General features: G+C 38.1%; 1 pseudogene across 1 annotated transcript; it reads left to right on the forward strand.

Moving 5' to 3' along the window:
• Window positions 1-1,116: 1,116 nt before the first annotated feature.
• Window positions 1,117-8,534, forward strand: LOC147372729 (uncharacterized; annotated as a pseudogene). Its single transcript, XR_015164946.1, has 3 exons — window positions 1,117-1,187; window positions 1,686-1,784; window positions 7,879-8,534. The product of XR_015164946.1 is annotated as an uncharacterized LOC147372729 (transcript).
• The last annotated feature ends 13,725 nt before the right edge of the window (window positions 8,535-22,259 follow it).

Consider the following 22,259-nt stretch of genomic DNA (forward strand, 5'->3'; position numbering starts at 1 on the left):
TAAGAATAAAATATGAAATATTATGGAGGATTTCTAAAACATTCAAATTCTTGCCTATTAGTCAAGTTCATATACACATTTGTAAATGAGCTTGTAAATCAATGCAATTTTAAGTGAAATCTCAATAATTTTTAAAAGTCACAAATTGTAAACTTCAAAGCCAGAATTATTTCTAGATCTCACTAACTACAGGCTCCAGTGACAGAATTATTAATGTGCATTATCTGACATTTAATTGTTGATACAACTAAAGCTACCCTCACTGATTTGACACCAATAGGATCTTTCTGGAAGTTTGTATAAGAATTGCTCCTCCATAATTGATTGACACTTTTATTTATCATTTTATGATTTCATATCTCAGCCATTATCAATTGCTAATTACTTTTGTAAAGTAAGTATTTATTTTAAAATCTTTTTAATATTGTTTTCTTTTATTATTTGTCAAGTTTTGGATAGTTTAATATGTTTCATGTAACATTTTTAACATGCAAAATATGTGTCTAAATTTCTAATGATTTCAAAGAACTTGCAGTCAGTCATAATAAAATAAAAAAAGTATTTGATAGCACTTCATTTTCTTTTAATAAATGATATCACTAATTAAAGTAGTTTAGTGCAGGAAATATTACATTTGCCTATACTATTATTCTCTCTTCTTTAGAAGGCTCAATCTTTAACCGTTAATGGGCTTTAAAATTATCATAAAAGTTGTTATATTGGTGCATCTATTTTTTCCAGTATGGCACTTTAATTACAACACAGTTGCTGTAACAGCTTTTGAATGTTTCTATGCAAATAGATGGTAAATTGATAAGGATATTATTCTTTATGAACTTTATTTTTCACCAATTTATTAATTTCATTGTTCCAATGATAAATAACATTATTTCAAACGTAGAATATTATTGTTAAAACTTAGTCTATCTTGAAACACTTACTAACACCCTGTGGAAATGAAAACCAAACATGCACCTTGCTTAACTGCAAAATGAGTGCTGTCACTCATCTCACACACCACCTACTCCAGGCTTCTTGTGATTTTATACACCATTTATTAACTACCTAGGTACAGTTTTCATAGAGCGCCATCCTTGACATAACACAGCTGCAGAGATGAACAATCAAACGCAAAACTACCCAGAACCAAATCTGGCTAAGGACTCCAGGAAACAAGCAAATGAGAGGTAAGAGCAGACAAAGTTCCATTTTAGTCACTGAGCAGGAGAAAACCTACATGGAATTAAAATTTCAAAATGCTTCTCACTATCCTCAATGGAATGACAGGAGCTACCAGTGCAAGTGTGAAGCATTTAATAGCTCATATATTTTTATTTATGAAGATCAAAGTTTGATTTTGAAATACAGTACTCTAGTATGAGCTTCCTGGTGGCTTCGTGATAAAGAATCCACCTGCCAATGCAGGTTGGATCCGTGGCAAATCCCATGGACAGAGGAGCCTATCTATTCCAGCACTGTTGTAATTTGTAGTCTTTGATATACAACTTGTGCAGTGTTGTATTTGCTGAAAATGTATATATTCTGAGAGGAGGATTACAGTGTTTCATATGGATTTGGGGTCCAAGTTGATGTCTATGAATTCTCACAGATGTGGGATCTTTTGTTCTTCTACAACAACTGTCTCCATTGCTCCTTTCTCAGTGTTTCCTTTTCTCTCCCTGCAGATTTACCATTATCTTGAGAGAAGTTCGTTGCCGTGATGCTGGGAATCATCTGTTTTGTCTTGATGTATACTCTAGTGAGAGTGATAACTTTTATTCCACGTAAGTATATTTTTGAAATTGTGATTGAACTTTTCACTTTAATGATCATCAGTGCCTTCTCAAAAATCATATGATGAAATAAAACTTTTATTTTAATATGTTCATTCAGCCTAAATGTGGAATCCAAAGTATAAATAAGAGAATGATTGTAGGGAATATTTTATATATATATATATATATATATATATATATATATATATTTGTCGGAGAAGGCGATGGCACCCCACTCCAGTACTCTTGCCTGGAAAATCCCATGGATGGAGGAGCTTGGTAGGCTGCAGTCCATGGGGTCGCGAAGAGTCGGACACGACTGTGCGACTTCACTTTCACTTTTCACTTTCATGCATTGGAGAAGGAAATGGCAACCCACTCCAGTGTTCTTGCCTGGAGAATCCCAGAGATGGGGGAGCCTGGTGGGCTGGCATCTACGGGGTCACACAGAGTCGGACACGACTGAAGCGACTTAGCAGCAGCAGCATATATATATTTGTACATATGTGTGCGTGTATATATACATGTATTTTCTGATATCATAACTCAAACACAGGCTTTAGGAAGATGAAAGACCTGATTGAGAAATACAAATTAGTTCTTAAGATTGGTTAAACCAAATACTATAAGAGGTGGAGAATCTATTTCTCTAGGCTTTTGTTAATATTCCCCCCTCCTCCCAATTTTCATTACTTTATTAATTTTTCTTGGTAAAAACAATTTTATTCCAGATAATTCTAATTCTAAAAAACACCACATTTAAACTAAGAAACAAATTATTATGATTTATTTAGATCAGTGTTAATATTTTAAAAGATCATTTCAATGTTTTCTAGGTACTAAAATACCAGAGCAGAACAATTCCTGTATGATAACAAAGCTCTGAAAAGTTACATAATAATTTTCAAAGTTCTGATATTAAATACACTTAGTTTTGTCTCTGTCTTAGATTAGACAAAGATAATAATAGTCTTTGACATGAAAGCATAAATTATAAAATCAAATTATGAACACTCATAAATGATCATAGAAGAGTGTTCCTTCTTAGACAACAATACATAGAAATATTCAGTTACAATCACCATACCTACTGCTGCCAATTGGCTTAAATTTCTTCCTGTGATAATACAATTAAATAATTTTACATTCTACAAAAGGAGTGTCATTGATTATCAGATTATGTAGAGAGTACATATTTTTTTTGTCTGTTTGCTTCCTATGGGGACATTGGGGAATGAGAGGTTGACCTTTCTCTGTGAGTGTGTATATGAGTATGTACCAGCCTGTGAGAATGCATAACTATGTTATGTACATATATTTTATACTTAGCAAATATGTAAATGAATTTTAATTTCCTTAAGATTAATTTTTTTGGATAATAATTCATAACCTTTCTTCAGAATGACATTCTGGTCATTGTCCAAGAGACTGGTTATATATTCCTATTACGTTTGGAAAAAAAAAAAAACATGGAATAGGAGTTTGATAGCCTGTGCTTCTAGGAACTCTATTCTGCTTTATATAGATAATGAAGAGGAAATGGTAAGATATTAAATGTTTCCAACACTTTGCTAAAGGCTTGATTCAGTCAATATTATATTTGTTAGAATTCACTTGTGTTTTTGTACATATTTGTAGTATGTTTAAGGCTTGTTATTTCATTAAACAATGGAATACAACTTAATGATATTTTATTTATATTTTTCTCTCATTAATGCATGCTTTATAATTTCCACTTTCTGCTTTTTTTGAAAACCATGCCTCTATAAATGCTATTAAATTCTAAAATAAACTGTGCTATTTAATTTTACCATATATGAAGGAAAGTATACATATCATAATTTTGCATATTGATAAAAAATAGAACCATGTAATTGCACATCAGACCATGGATTAGAAATTTTCAACTCCCAGCTGCCCTGAAAAGTGAAAGTGCTAGTCGATCAGTCATGTGGGACCCTTTGCCATCCAATGGACCGTAGACCACCAGGCTCCTCTGTCAATGGAATTTCCCAGGCAAGGATACTGGAATGAGTGGCCATTTCCTTCTCCAGGGGATCTCCCTGACCTGGGGTTAGAACCCTGTCACTTTGCACTGTAGGCAGATTCTTTACCAGCTGAGTCACCAGAGAAGCCCAGTGGCCCCATCCTCTGTAATTTCTCATCACATCTATGTCCTCCTTATTTACCCACCATCATGACTTTTGGTATTACAGAATCTCTTTGCATGTTTTTGCACTTCATATACACAGAATCATACAGTATGCATTTTTCTTTCTATCTCCGCTCACTCCCATATGCTATTTTTAAAATCATCCCTATTCTTGCATTTACCTGGAGTTTGTTAATTTCTACTACTCATTATGTAAAATCCATTCTATGCAATGTCTCTGACTGGAGATGGTCTTACACCTTCAGCGATAAAGAGGCTTCCTGAGTTCAATACTTTAAGTCATGGAATCATGAGCTAATTCTAGTGCCTATTGGTGGAGAAAGGACAAGCACTTCCTCTGACTGCTCCTTTGTTAGCAGATGTTCTGATGGATCACCTCGTAAGGCTCACTGGGTGCTGCTCACAGGATTCCCCTCAAAATGCAGGAGGAATGGCTTATCTGCGCCACCTCCTACAGCTAGGCTGGGTGTTGGGTATTGGGAAGCAGCAGGCCTCCATCACTTTCTTCTGTTGGGGAAGGGATATAAATTGCCCTAATTTTTCTGTTACCTCAGGGTCTCAAACCATTTCACTTTTCTCTTCCTACCCTTCAGCATTCTACTTTCTTGCGTCTTTCATTAGTTCCCTTGTTTACAGTTGAACTTAGCAGGGAGGAACAGAGAGAAATGAGTCTCTGATCCCTTGTCTGGTCCACTGGATTCCACCAATACAGAAACAGATTGCTTTGGGGTTTATCTAGTCAAAGAATGGCGTGGGACCTGGAAAACAAATCTTTGTCTTTCATGTCATTTATTTTCTCAATTTCATTCCCTTAATTTCTTTCTAAAACTGAAATTCTGAGAAACATAGTAGTGAAATCTGGTGATATGATCATAGTATCTGGAAAAAAGAACGTCACAGAATCTAAAAATATTTAAAATCTTGCTATATTCAATTTGACAACATGGGTAACAATTAAACTACATGAATCAGACGTTTCCTTATTAACATAAGAAAGCAATGAAACTGCTAAACATAAATGTTTGAGTTTATTTTAAATCAAAAGTACAGACACTGGTTAATGCTTTGACAAATATTAACTTTCAACTTTGTACTTTTAGTGTTAGATTAGACTGAACTCTCATCTTGTTCAGAAAACTAAGAATCCTTGATTTCTTTCATCAGTGTTTTATAGTTTTCTATATATAGATCTTTTGTTATGTTAGGTAGACTTAATCTAAGTATTTTATTTTTTTTCATCACTATGGTGAATGAAATTGCTTCCTTAATTTCTCTTTATGTTTTCTCATTGTTAGTGTATAGGAATTCAAGGGATTTCTGTGTATTAATTTTATATCCTGCAACTTTACTATATTCATTGATTAGCTCTAGTAATTTTCTGGTGGTGTCTTTACAGTTTTCTATGGAGAGGATCATGCCATCTGCAAACAGTGAGAGTTTTACTTCTTCTTTTCCAATCTGGATTCCTTTTATTTTTTTTTCTTCTCTGATTGCTGTGGCTAAAACTTTCAAAACTATGTTGAGTAGTAGTGGTGAGAGTGAACATGCTTGTCTTGTTCCTGACTTTAGGGGAAATGCTTTCAAGTTTTCACCATTGAGGATAATGTTTGCTGTGGGTTTACCATATATGGCTTTTATTATGTTGAGGTATGTTCCTTCTATGCCTGCTTTCTGGAGGGTTTTTATCATAAATTGATGTTGAATTTTGTCAAACGCTTTCTCTGCATCTATTGACATAATTGTATGGTTTTTATCTTTCAATGTGTTAATGTGGTGTATCACATTGATTGAATTGTGAGTACTGAGAATCCTTGCATCCCTGGGATAAAGCCCACTTGGTCATGACAAAAGATCTTTTTAATATATTGTTGGATTTTGTTTGCTAGAATTTTGTTAAGGATTTTTGCATCTATGTTCATCAGTGATATTGGTCTGTAGTTTTCTTTTCTGTGGCATCTTTGTCTGGGTTTGGTATTAAGGTGATGGTGGCCTCATAGAATGAGTTTGGAAGTTTACCTTCCTCTGCAATTTTCTGGAAGAGTTTGAGTAGGATAGGTGTTAGCTCGTCTCTAAATTTTTGCAGAATTCACCTGTGAAGTCATCTTGTCCTGGGCTTTTGTTTGTTGGAAGATTTTTTTTATCACAGTTTAAATTTCTGTGCATGTGATAGCTCTGTTAAGATTTTCTATTTGTTCCTGGTTCAGTTTTGGAAGCTTATACTTTTCTAAGAATCCATCCATTTCTTCCAAGTTGTCCATTTTATGTGAAATAAGTCAAAGATGACACAAATAGATGGGAAAATATACCAAGTTCATGGATTGGAAGAATATAATGAATATTTAAAATACATATTTTAAATATAGTGAAAATAAGTATACTACCAAAAGCAATCTATAGATTCAATGCAATCCCTATCAAGCTACCAACAGTATTTTTCATAGAACAAATAATTTCACAATATGTATAGAAATACAAAAAAAAATCTCGAATAGTCAAAGCAATTTTGAGAAAGAAGAATTGAACTGGAGGAATCAACCTGCCTGACTTCAGACTATACTACAAAGCTACAGTCATGAAGACAGTATGATACTGGCATAAAGACAGAAATATAGATCAAAGGAACAAAATAGAAAGCCCAGAGATAAATCCACACACCTATGAAAAACTTATCTTTGACAAAGCAGGCAAGAATATACAATGGAGAGAAGACAAACTCTTTAACAAGTGGTGCTGGGAAAACTGGTCAACCACCTGTAAAAGAGTGAAACTAGAACACTTTCTAACATCATAAACAAAAATAAACTCAAAATGAAATTAAAGATCTAAATGTAAAACCAGAAGCTAGAAAACTCCTAGAGGAAAACATAGGCAAAACACTCTCTGACATAAATCATAGCAGTAATCTCTATCACCCACCTCCCAGAGTAATGCAAATAAAAGCAAAAATAAACAAATGGGACCTAATTAAACTTAAAAGCTTTGTGCAACGAAGAAAACTATAAGCAAGGTGAAAAGACAGACGAGAATGGGAGAAAATTATAAAAAATGAAGCAACTGACACAGAATTAATCTCAAAAATATACAAGCAGCTCATGCAGCTCAATTCCAGAAAAATAAAAGACCCAATCAAAAAATGGGCCAAAGAACTAAACAGACATTTCTCCAAAGAAGACATACAGATGGCTAACAAACACATGAAAAGATGCTCCACATCACTCATTAGCAGAGAAATGCAAATCAAAACCATAATGAGGTACCATTAAACACCAGTCAGAATGGCTGCTATCAAAAAGTCCTCAAACAATAAATGCTGGAGAGGATGCAGAGAAAAGTGAACCCTCTTACACTATTGGTGGGAATGCAAACTAGTACAGCCACTATGGAGAAGCGTGTGGAGATTCCTTTAAAAAATGGAAATAGGAGGCGGTCCTAAGATGGCAGAGAAATAGGATGGGGAGACCACTTTCTTCCCCACAAATTCCTTGAACTATCACTTGAACACTGAGCAAATTCCACAAAACAACTTCTGAAAGCTGGCAGAGGACACCAGGCACCCAGAAAGGCAGCTCATCATCTTTGAAAGAAGTTAGGACAAAATATAAAAGATAAAAAGAGACAAAAGACTTAGGGATGGAGACCCATCCTGGGAAGGGAGTCGTGAAAGAGAAGTTTCCAAACAACAGGAAACCCTCTCACTGGCAGGTCTGTGGGGAATTTTGGAATCTCAGAGGGTAACATAACCAGGAGGAATAAATAAATAAATAAAACCCACAGATTACACGCCTAACTCCCAGCAGAGAAGTAGCCCAGACACTCGCATCTGCCACCAGCAAGCCAGGGACTGAACATGGAGGTGCAGGCTGCATTGCTTAGGGTAAGGACTGGGCCTGAATGCCCTGAGGACAATCTGAGGGAGCTAACATGAGATAGCAACCCAAACTGTGGGATAACCAGAGACAAAAAAAGAAAAAGAGAGAGAGAGAGAGAAAGAGAAAACTTTCCTGCAAAAAGCTCTAACCTAAGGCACTGCCAGGTGCGCACACAGAGCAAAGGACTGAGCGGATACCAGAGGACAGCTAGCAGGCTGCTGACCAGCCCATCCTCCACTGGAGGCAGAGAGACAGGCAGGCGACAGCCAGAGCTGGAGGGAGAGGGGCAATCTTGGCCCCAGAGACAGCATCTCCACCAAACTGTGAGCAGGCCCCAAGTTGCTAATCAAGTCTACCTGGGATTCTGGATGGTTGACATCCACCAGGAGGGTCACTGCCAGAGATCAGCTCCCCAGAAGAGACACATGGCACATCTGAGATGGTGCTCCTGCTGCACACCCAGGAAACCAAGCAGCTGGGACCACGAAGGTGATAAGATGCACCGCTCCACCTGGGGAGAGTGTGCTCACCAAGCACCTGTTTACCTGAGCTGCTTGGACCTGGGAAGGGCAAAAAACGCAGGCCCAACCGAGTCTGTGCCTTTATGGAGTACCCAAGAACCTGAACCTGAGCAGCTTAGACCTGGGAAGTGTACCCAACCCAAGGTCTGCTTTAGACAGATCCCCTGAAGAACAACCTGGAGCCTGAGCAGTGTAGACTGGGACACGCTGTGAGTAGGGGCAAACCCAGTGTGGCCTAGACACTGTGAGCACTCCCCACACACGTCAGTGATATTGTTTGCAGTGTTCCTCCCTCCCCACAGCACAACTGAACAAATGAGCCTAAATAAGTGACCACCTCCTCCCCCTTGTGTCAAGGTGGAAAGTAGACACTGAAGAGACTTGCAAACAGAAGAAGCCAAAATAAACAGAGGGAACTGCTTTGGAAGTGACAGGTGCAACAGATCAAAACACTGTAGTTAGCACCAGCTACATTGGAAGGGGCCTATAGACCTTGAGAAGAAGTATAAGCTGGAACAAGGAACTATCTGAAACAGAACTGACTGCACACACCCACACTGCCTGCAACAGCTCCAGAGAAATTTCTAGATATATTTTACTATTATTTTTTTAATTTAATTTTTTTAAATTTTAAGTCCTTTATTAGTCCCTTAATTTTCATTTTTATAACCTACTATTACCTTGCAAAAAAAAAAACCCTATTTTTAAAGCAAATTTCATATACATTTTTTATAATTTTTGTGATTTTTTTTAATATTGTATTTTTGGGAGTATAACCTCTACTCTAGATTTTCAATCTTTGCTTTTTTGTATTTGTTATTAATTTTGTACCTTTAAGAATCCAATCTTCAGTACCCATTTTTACTTAGGAATGAGATTACTGGCTTGATTGCCCTCTCCCGCTTTTGACTCTCCTTTTTCTTCCCCAGGTCATCTCTATCTCCTCCCTCCCCTTTCTCTTCTCTACCCAACTCTGTGAATCTCTTTGGGTATTCCAGGCTGTGGAGAACACTTAGGGAACTGATTACTGGCTAGACCTGTCTCTCTCCTTTTGACTCCCTCTACTCTCCTCCTGGTCACCTCTATCTCCTTTCTCCCTTTTCTCTTCTCTACATAACTCTGTGAACCTCTGTGAGTGTTCCAGGCTGTGGAAAGCACATAGGGAACTGATTACTGGCTATATTGCTCTCTCCCCTTTTGATTCCCCCTTTTTTCTTCCTGGTCACCTCTATTTCCCTCTTCCCTCTTCTCTTCTTAATGTAATTCTGAGAACCTCTCTGGATGTCCCTTACTGTGGAGAATCTTTTCTCCATTAACCTAGATGTTTTATCATTGGTCCAGTATGGATGGAGAAGTCTTGAGGCTACTGTAAGACTGAAAACCAGAGGCAGGAGGCTTAAATCCAAAACTTGAGAACACCAGAAAAGTCCCGACTCCAGGGAACATTAATCGACAAGAGCTCATCCAAAAGCCTCCATACCTACACTGAAACCAAGCTCCACCCAAGAGCCAACAAGTTCCAGAGCAAGATATACCATGCTAAGCTTCCCTAATCATGAAACCTTGACAAGCCACTTGTCCAAGCCCAACCACAAGGAGGAACCCCCACAATAAAGAGAAACCACAAACTTCCAGCATACAGAAAGGCCAACCCCAAGCACAGCAATCTAAACAAGATGAAAAGGCAGAGAAATACTCATCAGGTAAAGGAACATGATAAATGCCCACCAAACCAAAGAGGAGGATATAGGGAGTCTACCTGAAAAAGAATTCAGAATAATGATAGTAAAAATGATCCAAAATCTTGAAAACAAAATGGAGTTACAGATAAATAGTCTGCAGACAAAGATTGAGAAGATGCAAGAAATATTTAACAAGGACCTAGAAGAAATAAAAAAAGAGTCAATCAATAATGAATAATGCAATAACTGAGATCAAAAACACTCTGGAGGCAACCAACAGTAGAACAACTGAGGCAAAAGATAGGATAAGTGAGGTGGAATAGGATGGTGGAAATAAATGAAGCAGAGAGGAAAAAAGAAAAAAAGAATTAAAAGAAATGAGGACAACTTCAGAGACCTCTGGAACAATTTCAAACACCCCAACATCTGAATCATAGGAGTCCCAGAAGAATAAGACAAAAAGAAAGGCCATGAGAAAATACTTGAGGAGATAATAGTTGAAAATTCCCTAAAATGAGGAAGGAAACAGCCACCCAAGTCCAAGAAACCCAGAGAGTCCCAAACAGGATAAACACAAGGTGAAACACCCCAAGACACATATTAGTCAAATTAACAAAGATCAAACACAAAGAACAAATATTAAAAGCAGCAAGGGAAGAACAACAAATAAAACACAAGGGGATTCCCATAAGGATAACAGCTGATCTTTCAATAGAAACTCTTCAGGCTGGAAGGGAATGGCAGGACATACTTAAAGTGATGAAACAGAAAAACCTACAGCCCAGATTACTGTACCTGGCAAGAGTCCCATTCAAATATGAAGGAGAAATGAAAAGCTTTACAGACAAGCAAAAGCTGAGAGATTTCAGCACCACCAAACCAGCTCTTCAACAAATGCTAAAGGATCTTCTCTAGACAGGAAATACAGAAAAGGTTTATAAACTCTATCCAAAACAACAAAGTAAATGGCAATGGGATCATACTTATCAATAATTACCTTAAATGTAAATGGGTTGAATGCCCCAACCAAAAGACAAAGACTGTCTGAATGGATACAATGGATCCAATGGATCCAAAACAATGGATACAAAAACAAGACCCCTATATACTGTCTACAAGAGACCCACCTCAAAACAAGGGACACACACAGACTGGAAGTGAAGAACTGGAAAAAGATATTTCACACAAACAGAGATCAAAAGAAAGCAGGAGTAGCAATACTCAAATCAGATAAAATAGACTTTGAAATAAAGGTCGTGAAAAGAGACAAGGACAGTACATAATGATCAAAGGGTAATCCAAGAAGAAGATATAACAATTGTAAATATGTATGCACCCAACAGAGGAGCACCACAATATGTGGCAAATGTTAACAAGTATGAAAGGGGAAATTAACAGTAGCACAATAATAGTGGGAGGCTTTAATATCCCACTCACACCTATCAACTAAATAGAAAATTAGCAAGGAAACACAAACTTTAAATGATACAATGGGCCAGTTAGACCTAATTGATATCTATAGGACATTTCACTCCAAAACAATGAATTTCACCTTTTTCTCAAGTGCACATGGAACCTTCTCCAGGATAGATCATATCCTGTGCCATAAATCTAGCCTTGGTAAATTCAAAAAAATTGAAATCATTCCAAGCATCTTTTCTGATCACAATGCAGTAAGATTAGACATCAACTACAGGAAAAAAACTATTAAAAATACAAAAATCTGGAGGCTAAACAACATGCTTCTGAATAACCAACAAATCACAGAAGAAATAAAAAATGAAATTAAAATATGCATACAAATGAGTGAAAATGAAAACATAACAACCAAAAACCTATGGGATTCAGTAAAAGCAGTGCTAAGGGGAAGGTTCATAGCAATACAAGCTTACCTCAAGAAACAAGAGAAAAGTCAAATAAATAACCTAACTCTACACCCAAAGCAACTAGAAAAGGAAGAAATGAAGAACCTCACGGTTAGTAGAAGGAAAGATATCATAAAAATTAAGGCATAAATAAATGAAAAAGACAAAGGAGATCATAGCAAAAATCAACAAAGCTAACAGCTGGTTCCTTGAGAAGATAAATAAAATAGACAAACCATTAGCCAGACTCATCAAGAAACAAAGGGAAAAGAATCAAATCGACAAAATTAGAAATGAAAATGGAGAGATCACAACAGACAATACAGAAATACAAAGGATCATAAGAGACGGCTATCAGCAACTATATGCCAATAAAGTGGTTAACTTGGAAGAAATGGGAAAATTCTTAGAAAAGTATAACTTTCCAAAACTGAACCAGAAACAAACAGAAAATCTTAACAAACCCATCACAAGTACGGAAATCAAAATTGTAATCAGAAACATTCCAGCAAACAAAAGCCCAGGACCAGACGGCTTCACAGCTGAATTCTACAAAATATTTAAAGAAGAGTTAACACCTATCCTACTCAAACTCTTCCAGAAAATTGCAGACGAAGGTAAATTTCCAAACTCATTCTATGAGGCCACCATCACACTAATACCAAAACCAGACAAAGATGCCACAAAGAAAGAAAACTACAGGCCAATATCACTGATGAACATAGATGCAAAAATCCTTAACAAAATTCTAGCAAACAAAATCCAACAATATATTTAAAAGATCATACATCAAGACCAAGTAGGCTTTATCCCAGAGAATGCAAGGATACTTCAATATCCACAAATCAATCAATGTGATACACCACATTAACAAATTGAAAGATAAAAACCATACAATTATGTCAATAGATGCAGAGAAAGCATTTGACAAAATTCAACATCAATTTATGATAAAAACCCTCCAGAAAGCAGGCATAGAAGGAACATACCTCAACATAATAAAAGCCATATATGATAAACCCACAGCAAACATTATCCTCAATGGTAAAAAACTTGAAAGCATTTCCCCTAAAGTAAGGAACAAGATAAGGGTGTTCACTCTCACCACTACTATTCAACATAGTTTTGGAGGTTTGAGCCACAGCAATCAGAGAAGAAATAAAACAAAAGTAATCCAGATTGGAAAAGAAGTAAAACTCTCACTGTTTGCAGATGACATGGTCCTCTAAATAGAAAACGCTAAAGACTCCACAGGAAAGTTACTAGACTTAATCAATGAATATAATAAAGTTGCAGGATATAAAGTTAACACACAGAAATCCCTTGCATTCCTATACACTAACATTAAGAAATTAAGGAAACAATTCAATTCACTATTGCAATGAAAAGAATAAAATACTTAGGAATAAATCTACCTAAAGACACAAAAGATCTATATATAGAAAACTATAAAACACTGATTAACGAGTCAAAGATGACACAAATAGATGGAAAAATATACAAAGTTCATGAATTGGAAGAATCAATATAGTGAAAATAAGTATACTACTGTAAGCAATCTATAGATTCAATGCAATCCCTATCAAGCTATCAACAGTATTTTTCAGAGAACTAAAACAAATAATTTCACAATTTGTATGGAAATACAAAAAACCTTGAATAGCCAAAGCAATCTCAAGAAAGAAGAATGGAACTAGAGGAATCAACCTGCCTGACTTCAGACTATACTACAAAGCTACAGTCATCAAGACAGTATGGTACTGGCACAAAGACAGAAATATAGATCAAGGAAACAAAATAGAAAGCCCAGAGATAAATCCACACACATATGGACACCTTATCTTTGACAAAGGAGGCAAGAATATACGATGGAGAAAAGACAAACTCTTTAACAAGTAGTGCTGGGAATACTGGTCAGCCGCCTGTAAAAGAATGAAAACAGAACACTTTCTAGCACCATACACAAAAATAAACACAAAGTGGATTAAAGATCTAAACGTAAGACCAGAAACTATAAAACTCCTAGAGGAAAACATAGGCAAAACACTCTCTGACATAAATCATAGCAGGAATCTCTATCACCCATCTCCCAGAGTAATGCAAATAAAAGCAAAAATAAGCAAATTGGACCTAATTAAACTTAAAAGCTTTGTGCAACGAAGAAAACTATAAGCAAGATGAAAAGACAGCCTTCAGAATGGGAGAAAATAATAGCAAACGAAGCAACTGACAAAGAATTAATCTCAAAAATATACAAGCAACTCCTGAAGCTCAATTCCAGAAAAATAAACGACCCAATCAAAAAATGGGCCAAAGAACTAAACAGACATTTCTCCAAAGAAGACATACAGATGGCTAACAAACACATGAAAAGATGCTCCACATCACTCATTATCAGTTCAGTTCAGTTCAGTCGCTCAGTCATGTCCCACTCTTTGCAACTCCATGAATGGCAGCATGCCAGACCTCCCTGTCCATCAACTCCCAAAGTTTACCCAGACTCACATTCATTGAGTCAGTGATGCCATCCAGCCATCTCATCCTCTGTCGTTCCCTTCTCCTCCTGCCCCCAATCCCTCCCAGCATCAGAGTCTTTTCCAATGAGTCAACTCTTCACATGAGGTGGCCAAAGTACTGGAGTTTCGGCTTTAGCATCATTCCTTCCAAAGAAATCCCAGGGCTGATCTCCTTCAGAATGGACTGGTTGGATGCCCTTGCAGTCCAAGGGACTCTCAAGAGTCTTCTCCAACACCACAGTTCAAAAGCATCAATTCTTCTGTGCTCAGCCTTCTTCACAGTGCAACTCTCACATCCATACATGACCACAGGAAAAACCATAGCCTTGACTAGATGAACCTTTGTTGGCAAAGTAATGTCTCTGCTTTGGAATATGCTATCTAAGTTGGTTATAACTTTTCTTCCAAGGAGTAAGCGTCTTTTAATTTCATGGCTGCAGTCACCGTCTGCAGTGATTTTGGAGGCCCCCCAAATAAAGTCTGACACTGTTTCCCCATCTATTTCCCATGAAGTGATTTGTCCAGATGCCATGATCTTCGTTTTCTGAATGTTGAACTTTAAGTCAGCTTTTTCACTCTCCACTTTCACTTTCATCAAAAGGCTTTTTACTTCCTCTTCACTTTCTGCCATTAGGTTGTGTCATCTGCATATCTGAGGTTATTGATATTTCTCCTGGCAATCTTGATTCCAGCTTGTGTTTCTTCCAGTCCAGCGTTTCTCATGATATACTCTGCATATAAGTTAAATAAGCAGGGTGACAATACACAGCCTTGATGTACTCTTTTTCCTATTTGGAACCAGTCTGTTGTTCCATGTACAGTTTTTACTGTTTCTTCCTGACTTGCATACAAATTTCTCAAGAGGCAGGTCAGCTGGTCTGGTATTCCCATCTCTTTCAGAATTTTCCACAGCTTATTGTGATCCACACAGTCAAAGGTTTTGGCATAGTCAATAAAGCAGAAATAGATCTTTTTCTGGAACTCTCTTGCTTTTTCCATGATCCAGGGGATGTTGGCCATTAGATCTCTGGTTCCTCTGCCTTTTCTAAAACCAGCTTGAACACCTGGAAGTTCATGGTTCACATATTGCTGAAGCCTGGCTCGGAGAATTTTGAGCATTACTTTACTAGCTTGTGAGATGAGTGCAATTGTGTGGTAATTTGAGCATTCTTTGGCATTGCCTTTCTTTGGGATTGGAACGCAAACTGACCTTTTCTAGTCCTGTGGCCACTGCTGAGTTTTCCAGATTTGCTGGCATATCGAATGCAGCACTTTCACAGCATCATCTTTCAGGATTTGAAATAGCTCAACTGGAATTCCATCAACTCCACTAGCTTTGTTCGTAGTCATGCTTTCTAAGGCCCACTTGACTTCACATTCCAGGATGTCTGGCTCTAGGTCAGTGATCACACCATCGTGATTATCTGGGTCATGAAGATCTTTTTTGTACAGTTCATCTGTGTATTCTTGCCACCTTGTCTTAATATCTTCTGCTTCTGTTGGGTCCATACCATTTCTGTCCTTTTTCGAGCCCATCTTTGCATGAAATGTTCCCTTGGTATCTCTAATTTTCTTGAAGAGATCTCTAGTCTTTCCCATTCTGTTGTTTTCCTCTATTTCTTTGCATTGATCACTAAGGAAGGCTTTCTTATCTCTTCTTGCTATTCTTTGGAACTCTGCATTCAGATGCTTATATCTTTCCTTTTCTCCTTTGCTTTTCGCTTCTCTTCCTTTCACAGCTATTTGTAAGGCCTCCCCAGACAGCCATTTTGCTTTTTTGCATTTCTTTTCCATGGGGATCGTCTTGATCCCTGTCTCCTTTACAATGTCATGAACCTCATTCCATAGTTCATCAGGCACTCTATCTATCAGATCTAGGTCCTTAAATCTATTTCTCACTTCCACTGTATAATCATAAGGGATTTGATTTAGGTCATACCTGAATGGTCTAGTGGTTTTCCCTACTTTCTTCAATTTCAGACTGAATTTGGCAATAAGGAGTTCATGATCTAGGCCACAGTCAGCTCCTGGTCTTGTTTTTGTTGACTGTATACAGCTTCTCCATCTTTGGCTGCAAAGAATATAATCAATCTGATTTCGGTGTTGACCATCTGGTGATGTCCATGTGTAGAGTCTTCTTTTGTGTTGTTGGAAGAGGGTGTTTGCTATGACCAGTGCATTTTCTTGGCAAAACTCTATTAGTCTTTGCCCTGCTTCATTCCATATTCCAAGGCCAAATTTGCCTGTTACTCCAGGTGTTTCTTGACTTCCTACTTTTGCATTCCAGCCCCCTATAATGAAAAGGACATCTTTTTTGGGTGTTAGTTCTAAAAGGTTTTGTAGGTCTTCATCGAACCATTCAACTTCAACTTCTTCAGCGTTACTGGTTGGGGCATAGACTTAGATAACCGTGATATTGAATGGTTTGCCTTGGAAATGAACAGAGATCATTCTGTCATTTTTGAGATTGCATCCAAGTACTGCATTACGGACTCTTTTGTTGACCATGATGGCTACTCCATTTCTTCTGAGGGATTCCTGCCTGCAGTAGTAGACATAATGGTCATCTGAGTTAAATTCACCTATTCCAGTCCATTTGAGTTCCTGATTCCTAGCGGCTGCGACCAATGCACTAAGCACAGGCGGCTGCGAACGGAGCTACCCCATGTCTGAGGTCAGGGGCAGAAGCCGGGAAGACCACATGCCCGAAGGGCCGCGGCCAAGAGGAGTTACCCCACGTCCGAGGTCAGGGGCGGCGGCTGGGAGGACGAACCCCACATCCAAGGAGCTGTGGCTGCGTGGGCACAGGAGGGCCTAGAGGAGCTATCCCACGTTTAAGGTCAGGAAGGGAGGCAGTGAGGAGATACCCCTAGTCCAAGGTAAGGAGCAGGGGCTTCACTTTGCTGGAGTAGCCGTGAAGAGATACCCCACGCCCAAGGTAAGAGAAACCCAAGACGGTGGGTGTTGCAAGAGGGCATCAGAGGGCAGACACACTGAAACCATACTCACAGAAAACTAGTCAATCTAATCACACTAGGACCACAGCCTTGTCTAACTCAATGAAAATAAGCCATGCCCGTGGAGCAACCCAAGATGGGCGGGTCACGGTAGAGAGATCTGACAGAATGTGGTCCACTGGAGAAGGGAATGGCAAACCACTTCAGTATTCTTGCCTTGAGAACCTCATGAACAGTATGAAAAGGCAAAATGATAGGATACTGAAAGAGGAACTCCCCAGGTCAGTAGGTGCCCAATATGCTACTGGAGATCAGTGGAGAAATAACTCCAGAAAGAATGAAGGGATGGAGCCAAAGCAAAAACAATACCCAGCTGTGGATGTGACTGGTGATAGAAGCAAGGTCCGATGCTGTAAAAACCAATATTGCGTAGGAACCTGGAATGTCAGGTCCATGAATCAAGGCAAATTGGAAGTGGTCAAAAAAGAGATGGCAAGAGTGAATGTGGAAATTATCAAAGAAATGCAAATCAAAACCACAATGAGGTACCATCTCATGCCGGTCAGAATGGAGGCTATCCAAAAGTCTACAAACAATAAATGCTGGAAAGAGTGTGGAGAAAAAGGAACCCTGTTGATGGGGTTCCTGTTGATGGGGATGCAAACTAGTACAGCCACTATGGAGAACAGCATGGAGATTCCTTAAAAACTGGAAATACAAGTGCCATTTGGCACAGCAATCCCACTGCTGGGCATACACACTGAGGAAACCAGAATTGAAAGAGACATGTGTACCCCAATGTTCATTGCAGCACTGTTTACAATAGCTAGGACATGGAAGCAACCTAGATTTCCATCAGTAGACAAATGGATAAGAAAGCTGTGGTACATATCCACAAAGGAATATTACTCAGCCATTAAAAAGAATGCATTTGAATCAGTTCTAATGAGATGGATGAAACTGGAGCCTATCATACAGAGTGAAGTAAGTCAGAAATAAAAACACCAATACAGTATACTAATGCATGTATATGGAATTTATAAACATAGTGATAATGACCCTATATGTGAGACAGCAAAAGAGACACAGATGTAAAGAATAGTCTTTTGGACTCTGGGAGAAGGCCAGGGTGGGATAGTTTGAGAGGGTAGCATTGAAACGTGTATATTATCATCTGTGAAGTGGATTGCAGGTCCAGGTTTGACGAATGGGACAGGGTGCTCATGGCTGGTGCACTGGGATGACCCTGGGGGATGGGATGGGGAGGGATGTGGGAGAGGGTAACACATGTGTGCCCATGGTTGATTCATGTCGACGTTTGGCACCACTACAAAATTGTAAGTCAGAAAGAAAAATACCAATACATTACATTAAGGCATACATATGGAATTTAGAAAGATGGTAATGATGACACTATATGCGAGACAGCAAAAGAGACAGATATAAAGAACGGACTTTTGGACTCTGTGGGAGAGGGCGGGGTTGGGATGATTTGGGAGAATAGCATTGAAACATATATGTTACTATATGTGAAATAGATCGATCACCAGTTCAAGTTCAATGCATATAATAGGGCACACAAAGCCAGTGCACTAGGACAACCCTGAGGGATGGGATGGGGAGGGAGATGGAGGGGGGATCAGGATGGGGGACACATGTACACCCACAGCTGATTCATGTCAGTGTACGGACAAAACCACTACAATATTGTAAAGTAATTCAGTTCAGTTCAGTCTCTCAGTGGTGTCCAACTCTTTGCAACCCCATGAACCACAGCATGTCAGGCCGCTCTGTCCATCACCAACCCCCAGAGTCTACCCAAACCCATGTTCATTGAGTCAGTGATGCCATCCAACCATCTCATCCTCTGTCATCCCCTTCTCCTCTTGCCCTCAATCTTTCCCAGCATCACGGTCTTTTCAAATGAGTCACCTCTTCACATCAGGTGGCCAAAGTATTGGAGTTTCAGCGTCAACATCAGTCCTTCCAATGAACACCCAGGACTGATTTCCTTTAGGAGGGACTGGTTGGATGTCCTTGCAATCCAAGGGACTCTCAAGAGTTTTCTCCAACACCACAGTTCAAAAGCATCAATTCTTCGGTGCTCAGCTTCTTTATAGTCCAACTCTCATATACATACATGACTACTGGAATAACCAAAGCCTTGACTAGATGGTATTTTGTTGACAAAGTAATGTCTCTGCTTTTGAATATGCTATCTAGGTTGGTGATAACTTTCCTTCCAAGGAGTAAGCATCTTTTAATTTCATGGCTGCAGTCACCATCTGCAGTGATTTTGGAGCCAAAAATAAATAAATAAATAAAGTCAGCTACTCTTTCCACTGTTTCCCCATCTATTTGCCATGAAGTGATGGGACCAGATGCCATCTTAGTTTTTTGAATGTTGAGCTTTGAGCCAAGATTTTCACTCTCCTCTTTCACTTTCATCAAGAGGCTCTTTAGTTCTTCTTCACTTTCTGCCATAAGGATGGTGTCATCTGCATATCTGAGGTTATTGATATTTCACCAGCAATCTTGTTTCCAGCTTGTGCTTCTTCCAGCCCAGCGTTTCTCATGATGTACTCTGCATATAAGTTAAATAAGCAGGGTGACAATATACAGATTTGACGTACTCCTTTTCCTAACTGGAACCAGTCTGTTGTTCCATGTCCAGGTCTAACTGTTGCTTCTGGACCTGCATACAGATTTCTCCGGGGGCAGGTCAGGTGGTCTGGTATTCCCATCTCTTTCAAAATTTTCCACAGTTTGTTGTGATCCACACAGTCATTGGCATAGTCAGTAAAGCAGAAATTGATGTTTTTCTGAAACTCTTTTGCTTTCTCGATGATCCATTGGATGTTGGCAATTTGATCTCTGGTTCTTATGCCATTTCTAAAGCCAGCTTGAACATCTGGAAGTTCGTGGTTCATGTGTTTCTGAAGCCTGGCTTGGAGAATTTTGAGCAGTACTTTACTAGCGTGTGAGATGAGTGCAATTGTGTGGTAGCTTGAGCATTTTTTGGTATTGCCTTTCCTTGGGAATTGAAATGAAAACTGACCTTTTTCAGTCCTATGGCCACTGCTAAGTTTTCCAGATTTGCTGGCATATTGAGTGCAGCACTTTCACAGCATCATCTTTTAGGATTTGGAACAACTCAGCTGGAGTTCTAGTTGTAGTACATTGATAATTTTATTTTTTAGGCATTTTTTACTTAATACAGATATTCAAATAAATTCATAGCATGGCCTTATTATGTATTTAACATTTGTAAAAACCATAATGGTGTGTCATATTTAGTATAGATGTAAAAGATTTATGTTGATGCTTTTGAACGGTGATGTTGGAGAAGACTCTTGAGAGTCTCTTGGACTGCAAGGAGATCCAACCAGTCCATTCTAAAGGAGATCAGCCCTGGGTGTTCTTTGGAAGGAATGATGCTAAAGCTGACACTCCAGTACTTTGGCCACCTCATGAGAAGAGTTGACTCACTGGAAAAGATTCTGATGCTGGGAGGGATTGGGGGCAGGAGGAGAAGGGGACAACAGAGGATGAGATGGCTGGATGGCATCACCAACTTGATGGGCGTTAGTTTGAGTGAACTCCGGGAGTTGGTGATGGACAGGGAGGCCTGGCATGCTGTGATTCATGGGGTCGCAAAGAGTCAGACAGGACTGAGCAACTGAACTGTACTGAACTGAAAAGATTTATGTCTTCTCATTTTTTTCTTCAAATATCTTTTATCAATTATAATGCCTTTGAAATGAAAATGACTCTGGCCATTTTACTCCTTTCTAATGTAGTTGCTTTCTTTGTCATGATTTTGTATCACTTATTTTCCTTTTACTTCTTTATTTGGACTACTTTAATTTAATTTTACCTAATCCCTTTTAAATATTTGGTTTCTTGGGAAACCTCACCAAATTTATTCTTTCTTATTTTTTGTTTGTGATGTGTGCATTTAAGGCAATCAATATTTCACAAGACAGCCTTTTGCTATTATATTTTCCTTTTAAATCATATAAAAATTGAGAACTTTCACTGTGGATTTTTCTTGGGTTCATATGTTATTTAGAAATGTGTAACTGAACTTAAAATCAGATAAAGATTTTCACATTTTTGGTTATTGCTTCTAGTTTAAATTGTAGAGTATTTCTATGAATCTGGAAGCAATCTCTATCTCTATTATATGTGGCTGGTGTGAATGAGGAGGGATTATTAATTTTTTATTTCTTTATAATTAATTAAAAATTAAATTTGAATACTCACACTTTAAGTTCCCTCTGCCAAACTTGACTGAAGGCTATTATAGCTATAATATAATCTATATTATAGATTATATATTATAATCAGGGTTATGAATATCTAGTGAATTTTTGGGAGATTTAAGTGTAATTAAAAACGTGAGTATTCTATATGAGTATGTAAGTGTGAGCATGTACATATGTGTTGGTTCATTGTATAGTTTAGATCTGTCTATAGCCTTACTGGTATATCTGCTTGCCAGATAAGCAGTGACTGGGAATTTTTTAGATCTCCATTTATGATTTTTTTTTAATATTTTTGAAATTATATTTAACTTATTGATGATTGCTTTACAAAATTGGTTTTGATTTATGCTGTATATCAACATGAATTAGCCATACCTATAACATATGTCCCCTCCCTCTTGAACCTCCCCCCATTTCCCCCCCTTTCCCACCCTTGTAGGTTGTTACAGAGCCCTGGTTTGAGTTTAACCTACATACCTTTCTCAAATCTTTCTTGAAGTTGTACTATTAAGTACATGCAGATTTTTTTTTAATTGCTAATGGTATGATCCTCAATACATTGTTATGAAACATGCTTCATCTTTTCTAACATGGTTCTTGCCTTATATTCTGACAGTTAATGTACAGACAGAA

This window comes from Bos grunniens, chromosome 5 (assembly GCF_055505025.1).
Source record: "Bos grunniens cultivar Pamir isolate PY7600 chromosome 5, Bosgru_T2T1.0, whole genome shotgun sequence".
Classification (NCBI taxonomy): Eukaryota; Metazoa; Chordata; class Mammalia; order Artiodactyla; family Bovidae; genus Bos; species Bos grunniens.